General features: G+C 42.9%; 1 protein-coding gene across 20 annotated transcripts in view; it reads left to right on the plus strand.

The window, feature by feature from the left end:
* LOC110501784 (microtubule-associated protein 2) overlaps positions 1–11616 on the plus strand; it is a 176245-nt gene that overhangs the window by 48714 nt on the left and 115915 nt on the right. For all 20 annotated transcript variants that reach the window (XM_036959146.1, XM_036959147.1, XM_036959150.1 and 17 more), the window contains exon 2: positions 11281–11368. The gene's annotated coding sequence lies outside the window, so the exon portion shown is untranslated. The remainder of the gene's footprint in view (positions 1–11280; positions 11369–11616) is intronic.

The following is an 11616-nucleotide window of genomic DNA, read 5'->3' on the forward strand; positions in this document are numbered from 1 at the left end:
CATTTCCTGTCCTCTAGAAAATGGGGATGAAGGAAAAGAGAGAGAGAGAGAGAGAGAGAGAGAGAGCAATAGAGAGAACGAGAAAGAGAGAGGCAAGGAGATTACAGGAGGCAGGGGTTTCTTTTGACACCCCAGCCAAAGGCATCATCCTCTGTGTGAGTGTGTTTACAAAATGTTTGTGTGTATATGACATCGGTACCATAAGTAATCCTGTTTTATCCATTATAGTTACATTCCAGTCATTATGTTTACTAGCTACTGTGGTAGTAAGGCCTGGGGAAGACAGACACAGATAATTAGTATTTTCTCTGTGTTCATGTCTGCTAGTCTGTCTAACTCTCTTCCCTGACTCTGTAAACTCTGTCCCTGACTCTGTATCACTCTGTATTACCGTGTGTGTGTGTGTGTGTGTGTGTGTGTGTGTGTGTGTGTGTGTGTGTGTGTGTGCGTGTGTGCGTGCGTGTGTGCGCACGCGCGTAAGCTCTGGTGGCACTGCGGTCTATCACACTGTAATGTGATTTGGTCAAAGTGATGTTTATCTCCCGTAGAGGAAATCAAACTGAGAAAATTCACACTCAGGCTGCATGCATTCCAAATGGTACCCTAAATCCCATGGGCCTCTTCAAAAAGTAATGCACTATATGGGGAATAGGGTGACATTTGGGAAGTGGTCCCAGAAAGTGTTGGTATGAGACTACTGGAGCTCAATAGGTCATACTACTTTCGCCCATCTACCCTGTTTTCACTTCTTTCTCTTACTCTCTCGTTCTCTCTCTCTCTCTCTCTCTCTCTCTCTCTCTCACTCTCTCCCTCTCTCTCTCTCCCTCCATCCCTCTCCCTCTCCCTCTCCCTCTCCCTCTCCCTCTCCCTCTCCCTCTCCCTGCCAGCCTGGGTTTATGGTGCAGTGCCATAAGAGGCTTGGCACTCTAACCTTAGTGAATAGCTTATTCTGGGATCACTCTAACCACAGTGGATGTGTGTGGCTGTCTACAGGAGAATGTAATAGGGACCAGACTGTTAGTCCACTAAGTCATAGACTTTCTCCTCTCCCCTGTAACTAGTCCCCATGTCGTTCCTGTAAATAAGAATGTGTTCTAAGTCAACTTACCTGGTAAAATAAGGGTAATGGCTCTGGTCAAAAGTACTGCATTATATAGGGAATAGGGAGTCACTTGAGACAAACATTCCCATTCATGTTCTGTAATGGTGGGACCGGTGGCCATATTGGGTCTACCCGTAGGAGGGAAAGCAAGAAGTATAGCAGGAACTTCAGGATATCAATATGCTTAATTAACAGTCTATGGATTCTATTTCTGTACGAGTATGTCGTTTAAAGTGGAGCCGTTCAGCATCTTAGCAACATGGAAACATTTTCTGACAAGCAAGCATTTAGATATGGTCATTTTCACATTTTCTTAAATTCATAGAATATTTGGGAATTATGTATTATAAGGCATTTGTGAAAATTCTATAGCAATATAGAATGGGAAAGCAGCTGTGTGTTTGGACAATTAATAGACACTGCATTAAATAAAACCTAATAAAAACATGTTGTGTCCAGGACCGGAGTCTAAGCAGACCGATGCACCATAGCTAATCAGAGCTACGGTAGGCCTTTATACAAACAAGCCATTTACCACACAGGCTTGCCATCATTCACTTTGATCTGGACTGTGTGTTTACAGGCAGTTGCAACAGCGTGACTTTAGATCATTAGAACGCATTCACCAAAAGCAGCAAAATACACCTGAATGGATTTCTGCAAACATGTCAACACCATTGGAGTTCTCTTACATTTGGGAACTTTACAGTCCTGTTTATCAAACAACCATGGACATGTAGTCTCTCTCCCTCAGTAATGCACATCAACAACAATCATCAACAACAACAAATGCCAGCCAGTGCCAGATTAACTCAAATCTGACGAAGGAACATTAGATAAGACTTCAAACTTTTTCAGCTAGTTCACTGTCAAATTTGCACTGATAAATAATGGGGAATTGTAGCCCACTCGTCCTTCTGCAGCTTGCCTACAACCAAGCACCCAAGCTAACTGGCTAAAATTGGCTAACTTGCTAACTAGCTACAACTCACCTCACTCTGGCCATTTTACTCACCATAGCAGAGCTGGTTAGCTAGGCTGTTTACATGATATCTAGAGCGTTCGTGACTAACTACAATTTTTTTTTGCCTACGTTTACTGACACCGGTCATATTCAGCAGGTGTTGCGCATTTGTAAATTCATCAGTTATTCTGCACTCTGAGTAGATAGCCAGAGTGAATTTGCAAACACAAGAGATATGCTAACTGGATAACACTCATTCAAGTTCTTGCTAACTAACCAAATGACTCCTGCATGTCTAGCTGTGTATAGCCACCGAAAAACAAGATGAGGGGAAAAAGTCAGTCACTCACCCACTCCTCCAATGACATAACATCCTCCTAGCAGCTAGCAAGCTAGCTAGCTAACGTTAGGCTCTGCATTTTTAGCTAGCGATGGAAATAGATGTGCTAGCCTATTAGCCACTTTATGACTGACTTGTGATCATTGCCCTTGCTAGTTTGATTGTATTGACATTCCCAGCCTTAGTTACATTTGTTCTTTTTTGTCCAAAATATTGAGTCATTGAAACGGAAACGGCATCTCGAATGGAGGCAGCAATCAATGTACCAGGCCAATTATGATTTACAACCTGATAGCAATATGTTTTGGCCTACTTAAACATGTGTTGGAGAATTATATTAATCCTGCTGCATCGAACTGCATCCAACAATGCCTTTGTCTGTCTGTTTCATATCTGCAAAGTAGTTAAAATGCTGTCAGTTCCACTTTAATGACTGTATGATGCTCTCTGAATAATACCCATATTAATTGCCCCCTGGTGTTGATGCTTTGTGTTGATAATGATCATTTGTTTTCTAATATGTTACCACTGTTATGTATTACTGGGGAGGAGAGAATTCTGCCACAGCTGATAATGAGCAGGTGCTTGTGGTGTGTCAGGTGAACCTCCCCAGTCTCAGAAGTGGTGCGTGTATCTGTGTACACACTATAAACCTCACACATCCTGCCACAGAGAGGATGTGGCTCCGGTTATTATCAAAAGGTGTGTGACTCTAGTCTATTTTGTAGTTTCAATAAATCCCGACTACATCTCACAGTTCAGGCTTGATCTAATGTATCTCTACAGAAACTGTACATCGAGCTCACAGAAAAAAAGCGAACAAAATGTAATTCAAATAATTTATCCAATGTCGAAAAATAACCACAATTTCGGTTAATCGCTCAGCACTAATTCCAGTATATTAGCCCAGTCATTCTATGCGTGTGTGTCTGTCTGTGTCTGTGTCTTAGTCTGTGTCTTTGTCTGTGTGTGTGTCTGTGTTCCTTCATTAGCACAATCCCTCTCAGAGTCCTGGTGTATAATCAATCTGCTCTCATGTTTAAACCCATTTCATCAAAAGGATCTGACTCACTGGATTCTCTCCACTCGATGACTGATCAAATCTCATCACATCTCATCCTGCTCAAACAAAAAGGCTTTTCTATGCTGCAAATGAGGCTTCAGGCTGAGTCAATCACATATCATCACACCAGTTCAAAGTCAGTGTAGTTAAAGAGTGTCCTTGACTGGAGAGACACACAGGCTGTGTCCCAAACGGCACCCTGTTCCCTACATAGTGTAGTGGGGGTGCTTTGACTGTCTGGACTGACTGACTGGACCGAGTCACAGCCAATCAGCTTACTGGTCATTAGTTACTGGTCACCCTGATTTCATGAACAACTCTGGTCTTAATCTGCTAATAGTGTTGGACAGAGAGACAGATAGATGGACTGGGCACCTCACTGATTTACTTACATATACTCTCCGTCATCCTTTGTCCTTTGATGCCCTTTTGACCCTTTGAGCCATCTAGGGTAAGCTCAGTATGACACTTTTACACTGTATACTTAACATACAAAATATATGATTTCCTTTACGTGATTATAGCCTCTGGTAGCCCCTCTCATTCACATCATGCACCCTCACATGGACACACATGGAGCAGAGCATCCCCTGCTTAGAGGGAGCATACCCATCTAAAGAGGCTAAGGTTGCTGACTGGAATTAGGTGACAGACTCCATGGCTGTTCCCAGAGTGGGAGGTTGTTGACTGGGATTAGGTGACAGACTCCATGGCTGTTCCCAGAGTGGGAGGTTGCTGACTGAGATTAGGTGACAGACTCCATGGCTGTTCCCAGAGTGGGAGGTTGCTGACTGAGATTAGGTGACAGACTCCATGGCTGTTCCCAGAGTGGGAGGTTGCTGACTGAGATTAGGTGACAGACTCCATGGCTGTTCCCAGAGTGGGAGGTTGCTGACTGAGATTAGGTGACAGACTCCATGGCTGTTCCCAGAGTGGGAGGTTGCTGACTGAGATTAGGTGACAGACTCCATGGCTGTTCCCAGAGTGGGAGGTTGCTGACTGAGATTAGGTGACAGACTCCATGGCTGTTCCCAGAGTGGGAGGTTGCTGACTGAGATTAGGTGACAGACTCCATGGCTGTTCCCAGAGTGGGAGGTTGCTGACTGAGATTAGGTGACAGACTCCATGGCTGTTCCCAGAGTGGGAGGTTGCTGACTGAGATTAGGTGACAGACTCCATGGCTGTTCCCAGAGTGGGAGGTTGCTGACTGAGATTAGGTGACAGACTCCATGGCTGTTCCCAGAGTGGGAGGTTGCTGACTGAGATTAGGTGACAGACTCCATGGCTGTTCCCAGAGTGGGAGGTTGCTGACTGAGATTAGGTGACAGACTCCATGGCTGTTCCCAGAGTGGGAGGTTGTTGACTGGGATTAGGTGACAGACTCCATGGCTGTTCCCAGAGTGGGAGGTTGCTGACTGAGATTAGGTGACAGACTCCATGGCTGTTCCCAGAGTGGGAGGTTGCTGACTGGGATTAGGTGACAGACTCCATGGCTGTTCCCAGAGTGGGAGGTTGTTGACTGGGATTAGGTGACAGACTCCATGGCTGTTCCCAGAGTGGGAGGTTGCTGACTGAGATTAGGTGACAGACTCCATGGCTGTTCCCAGAGTGGGAGGTTGCTGACTGGGATTAGGTGACAGACTCCATGGCTGTTCCCAGAGTGGGACGTTGTTGACTGAGATTAGGTGACAGACTCCATGGCAGGTTCCCAGAGTGGGAGGTTGCTGACTGAGATTAGGTGACAGACTCCATGGCAGGTTCCCAGAGTGGGAGGTTGCTGACTGAGATTAGGTGACAGACTCCATGGCTGTTCCCAGAGTGGGAGGTTGCTGACTGGGATTAGGTGACAGACTCCATGGCTGTTCCCAGAGTGGGAGGTTGTTGACTGGGATAGGTGACAGACTCCATGGCTGTTCCCAGAGTGGGAGGTTGCTGACTGGGATTAGGTGACAGACTCCATGGCTGTTCCCAGAGTGGGAGATTGTTGACTGAGATTAGGTGACCGACTCCATGGCTGTTCCCAGAGTGGGAGGTTGCTGACTGGGATTAGGTGACAGACTCCATGGCTGTTCCCAGAGTGGGAGGTTGCTGACTGAGATTAGGTGACAGACTCCATGGCTGTTCCCAGAGTGGGAGGTTGTTGACTGGGATTAGGTGACAGACTCCATGGCTGTTCCCAGAGTGGGAGGTTGCTGACTGGGATTAGATGACAGACTCCATGGCTGTTCCCAGAGTGGGAGGTTGCTGACTGAGATTAGGTGACAGACTCCATGGCTGTTCCCAGAGTGGGAGGTTGCTGACTGGGATTAGGTGACAGACTCCATGGCTGTTCCCAGAGTGGGAGGTTGCTGACTGGGATTAGATGACAGACTCCATGGCTGTTCCCAGAGTGGGAGGTTGTTGACTGAGATTAGGTGACAGACTCCATAGCAGGTTCCCAGAGTGGGAGGTTTCTGACTGAGATTAGGTGACAGACTCCATGGCAGGTTCCCAGAGTGGGAGGTTGCTGACTGGGATTAGGTGACAAACTCCTGTAGTGCAAAGCAGGAAGTGTCAGGAGCCAGTAGGAAGTCCGGTCTGTGTCTGTGTGTCTGTGGTCAGCCATACCTAATGATTTAAATCAAATCAAATTGTAATTGTCACATGTGCCGAATACAACAGGTGAACAGAGCCCCAGGACCAGTTTGCTTAGGGGGCTCTTCTCCAGGTTAAATTCTCTGTAGGTGGTTTTGTTATGGAAGGTTTGGGAATTGCTTTCTTTTAGATGGTCATGGCTCTTTTCTCAATTTTGATAATTAACTGGAATCGGCCTTATTCTGCTCTGCATACATTATTTTCTGTTTTACATTGCACACCATTATTTTTGTTTTACTGAGATTTACTGTCAGGGATCAGGTCAGACACCATCTGTGCAGAAGATCTAGGTGCTGCTGTAGGCCCTCCTTGGTTTGGGACAGAAGCACCAGATCATCAGCAAACAGTAGACATTTGACTTCAGATTCTAGTAGGGTGAGGCCGGGTGCTGTAGACTGTTCTAGTGCCCTCGCCAATTCATTGATATATACAGTTGAAGTCAGAAGTTTACATACACCTTAGCCAAATACATTTATTCTCAGTTTTTCAGTATTCCTGACATTTAATCCCCATAAAAATTCCCTTTTTAAAAGGTGAAATGTAAGAATAATAGTAGAGAGAATGATTTATTCCCAGTGGGTCAGAAGTTTACATACACTCAATTAGTATGTGGTAGCATTGATTTTAAATTGTTTAACTTGGGTCAAACGTTTCGGGTAGCTTCCACAAGCAGTTGGGTGAAGTTGGGTGAATTCTGTCCCATTCCTCCTGACAGAGCTGGTGTAATTATATGATTGAGGTCAGGGCTTTGTGATGGCCACTCCAATACCTTTACCTTGTTGTCATTAAGCCATTTTGTTGCAACTTTGGAAGTATGCTTGGGGTCATTGTCCATTTGATGCCACCCCCGTTCTTCACGGTTGGGATGGTGATCTTCGGCTTGCAAGCCTCACCCATTTTCCTTCAAACATAACGATGGTCATTATGGCCAAACAGTTCTATTTTTGTTTCATCAGACCAGAGGAAAGTTCTCCAAAAAGTACAATCTTTGTCCCCATGTGCAGTTGCAAACCGTAGTCTGGCTTTTTTACTGCCGGTTTTGGAGCAGTGGCTTCTTCCTTGCTGAGCGGCCTTTCAGGTTATGTCGATATAGGACTCGTTTTACTGTGGATATAGATACTTTTGTACCTGTTTCCTCCAGCATCTTCACAAGGTCCTTTGCTGTTGTTCTGGGATTGATTTGCACTTTTCGCACCAAAGTGCATTCATCTCCAGGAGACAGAACGTGTCTCCTTCCTGAGCGATGTGATGGCTGCGTGGTCCCATGGTGTTTATACCTGTGTACTATTATTTGTACAGATGAACATGGTAACTTCAGGCGTTTGGAAATTGCTCCCAAGGATGAACCAGACTTGTGGAGGTCTACAATTTTTTTCCTGAGGTCTTGGCTGATTTCTTTTGATTTTCTCATGATGTCAAGCAAAGAGGCACTGAGTTTGACTGTAGGCCTTGAAATACATCCACAGGTACACCTCCAATTGACTCAAATGATGTCAATTAGCCTATCAGAAGCTTCTAAAGCCATTACATAATTTTCTGGAATTTTCCAATCTGTTTAAAGGCACTGTCAACAAACTTCTGACCCACTGGAATTGTGATACAGGGAATTAATTATAAGTGTAATAATCTGTCTGTAAACAATTATTGGAAAGATTACTTGTATAAAGCACAAAGTAGATGTCCTAACCGACTTGCTAAAACTATCGTTTGTTAACAAGACATTGTGGATTGTTTGTTAACAAGACATTGTGGAGTGGTTGAAAAACAAGTTTTCATGACTCCAACCTAAGTGTATATAAACTTCCGATTTCAACTGCATGTTGAAGAGAGTGGGGCTTAAGCTGCATCCCTGTCTCACCCCCCGGCCCTGTGGAAAGAAATGTGTGTTCTTTGCCAATTTAATACTTGTTGTTTGTGTACATGGATTTTATAATGTTGTATGTTTTTCCCCCAACACCACTTTCCATCAATTTGTATAACAGGCCCTCATGTCAATTTGAGTCGAGCTTTTTTGAAATCAACAAAGCGTGAGAAGACTTTGCCATTGTTTTGGCTTATTAGTTTGTCAGTTAGGGTGAATACGTGGTCTGTCGAACAGTAATTTCATAAAAAGCCAATTTGACATTTGCTCAGTTAATTGTTTTCGCAGAGGAAATATATGAGTCTAATGTTAATGATAATGCAGAGGATTTTCCCAAGGTTGCTGTTGACTCATATCCCACAGTAGTTATTGGGGTCATATTTGTCTCCACTTTTGTGGATTGGAGTGATCAGTCCTTGGCTCCAAATATTGAGAAATATGCCAGAGCTGAGGATGATGTAAAAGAGTTTAAGTATTGCCAATTGGAATTTGTGGTCTGTATATTTTATAATTGAATTTATAATACCATCAACCCCACAGGCCTTTTTGGGTTGGAGGGTTTGTATTTTATCCTGTAGTTCATTCAATGTGATTGGAGATTAGAGATTTTAAGATTTGTATTTGATCATCTGTTTTTGCTGTTTGTTCTTTGTTATAGAGCCAAAAAGATTGGAGAAGTGGTTTATCCATACATCTCTGTTTTGGATAGATAACTCTTCGTATTATTGTTTGTTTAGAGTTTTCCAATTTTCACAGAAGTGGTTAGATTCTTTGGATCCTTCAATTACATTGAGCTGATTTCTGACGTGCTGTTCCTTGTATTTCTGTATTGTTTTAGTGATTCACCATGGTGACGGCGTACACTCTGGGTCTCTTTTTCTGTGTCTCCTATGTTTTTGTTTGGATAGGTTTCTCAATGTCTTTCTTAGGTTTTTGCATTATTCATCAAACCATTTGTTGTTGCTGTTAATTTTCTTAGGTTGTCTGTTTGAAATGTTTTGATTTGATAGGGAAGCTGAGAGGTCAAATATTCTGTTTACGGTTACACCTTTTTTGTTCAGGAAATTTTCTAAAAGGGATTGAATTTGTTGTTGCCTAATAGTTTTTTGGTAGATTTACACACTAGTTTCATTCCGTCTAGAGCATTTCTTAATATTATTCAGTTCCTTTGGCTTTGATGCCTCATGATTGAGCAAAGCTATGTTAAAGTAGAGTGTGATTTTGCTGTGATCTGATAGAGGTGTCAGTGGACTGACTGTGAACTCTCTAAGAGACTCTGGGTTGAGGTCAGTGATAAAGTATTCTACATATGAGCTATAGGTGTACCTACCATAGGAGTCCCCTCGAAGCCTACAATTGTCTACGTAATACCCAGCATCCTACAGAGCTGCAGGAGTTGTGACACGTTTTTGTTGGTTATGTTGTCGTAGTTGTGTCTAGGGTGGCATATGGGGAGGGAATGCTGTCCCCTCCAGGTAGGTCTTTGTCCCCCTGTGTGCAGAGGGTGTCAGTTCTGGCATTTAGGTCGCCACAGACTAGTACATGTCCCTGAGCCTGGAAATTGTTGATCTCCCTCTCTAGGATGGAGAAGATTTCATCATTAAAGTATGGGGATTCTACTGAGGGGGTATAGGTAGCACACATTAGAACATTTTTCTCTTGTTGAGATAATTTTCTAATTAATTTCTAGCCAGATGTAAAATGTTCCTGTTTTTACTAATTTAATAGAGTGGGTTAGGTCTACTCTATATCAAATTAGCATACCCCCTGAACAGTGTTGATTTTACCATGTAAATCTTGGTGGGGCAAATTCCCCCCTTACTTTTTTAGATGCATTCCAGCAAAGCCACAACACAACACAACACTAAACAATACATTAATTGCACTATAACAGCAACAAGCGCTGCCCACAAACGTTTAGGGTCTACATAAAGCTGTCCCAACAGTATTGCTCTCTTTCTAGCACAATGGAGTGAATCCTTACCACCGCTACACCTGGCTATCAGCGGAACCTTATCTGGCAACGAAACAGTTCATTCAGCCTCGTTTACTGCCTTTTAAAAAACCATAGCTGATATGTCTGACCATATCTCCCTGGCATATTACATAATTTATGCAGCAGCTTATAAGATATTTTTGGACTCACCTTGTTGTGCGCGGTGGTCCTTTGTTGGCACATTTTGTCATCAAAGGAAAAGATTGACAATTCTGAGTTGGAATGCCGTTCAAAACTTATTTTCCCAGTCTGACTTCCCACTGCAATGCTTGCGGTTAGCCACTGAAATGTGCAATTTCCAACTTGTGTAATTATTATGTACAATGGCCGATGAGCACCGATACGTTTTATCTATATTTTCTCTTCATTATTTCTCTTCATATGACAAGGATTAAAAAGGATTTGCCAGTATACTTGATTCACGATGGCGACTGCTAGCTAAAATTGTAAAAGTAAGATGTTGACATGATCAGTCCAATCAAAGCTACTGTACATATAATGTGATTTGATGTAATTTCTGTGGCCAATGACCTTGAACCTTCTTGGAAGGACACTTGAAATATAACTCTATGGTAGGACTCAAAGGGCCAACATTCTGGATGTCTACCATTACGAAAGTACTGAAGCTAGGCGATTGCGCAATGTCCCTATGAGTGACAGAATACTGAGCCAATCCCGGCGCAATTATGTTATTTTCTGCTGGCTCGCCTCACCACCATAGAAAGCACTGAGCTAGACTGAAACACCTGCATTTTGGACCTGACAAAAAAGAGACCATGGTTGTATGCGGATTTATTAACTCAATTAATTATATATATATATATATATATATATATATATTTTTTTTTACATTGTTTGCAAGTGACACGTATTAATGCTAAAATAAAATGCAAGCCCCCCCATTTTTTAAAACAAATATATATATATATAGGTATATATACACCTGGTAGTTTGGTGGATGGGACTACCAGCTCTCTGTAACCTAGAGGGCAACCATTGGGTCCGTCTCCTTTATACCATGTTTCTTGTAGAATGACCATGTCTGTATTTCCAATTTATTTGATGAAGTCTGGGTTCATGCTCTTTAGGCCAAAGGCAGATGACCTCAGACCTTGTATATTCCAGGATGAGATAGTAAAAGCTTTGTGTTCCATAGTGTTTAGTGTTGTTTTTGTGTGGTTTAGGCCCGGACCATCACAGCAGGTGTGAGCAGAGCATGTTGAGCATCTCTTTCTGTCTCTCTCTCTATTTCTCTATTTCTCCCTGTCTCTCGCTCCTTCTCTGATATCTGTGTCTCTCTCTGATATCTCTCTCTTTCAGGTCTCTGAACGTCTCTGAAAAAAAAAAAATATATCCTCCGCGTGCTGAAAGAAAAACTGTTATCCTCTCCCCAGCCTTCTCTCACCAGGTATGTCTCTCTCATTCTCTCCCTCATGCTCTCTATCTTTCTCTCTGTATACTTTCTCTGTATATACAGTGGGGAGAACAAGTATTTGATACACTGCCGATTTTGCAGGTTTTCCTACTTAAAAAGCATGTAGAGGTCTGTAATTTTTATCATAGGTACACTTCAACTGTGAGAGACGGAATCTAAAACAAAAATCCAGAAAATCACATTGTATGATTTTTCAGTAATTAATTTGCATTTTATTGCAT

The sequence above is a fragment of the Oncorhynchus mykiss genome, chromosome 22 (assembly GCF_013265735.2).
Source record: "Oncorhynchus mykiss isolate Arlee chromosome 22, USDA_OmykA_1.1, whole genome shotgun sequence".
In the NCBI taxonomy this organism is placed as follows: Eukaryota; Metazoa; Chordata; class Actinopteri; order Salmoniformes; family Salmonidae; genus Oncorhynchus; species Oncorhynchus mykiss.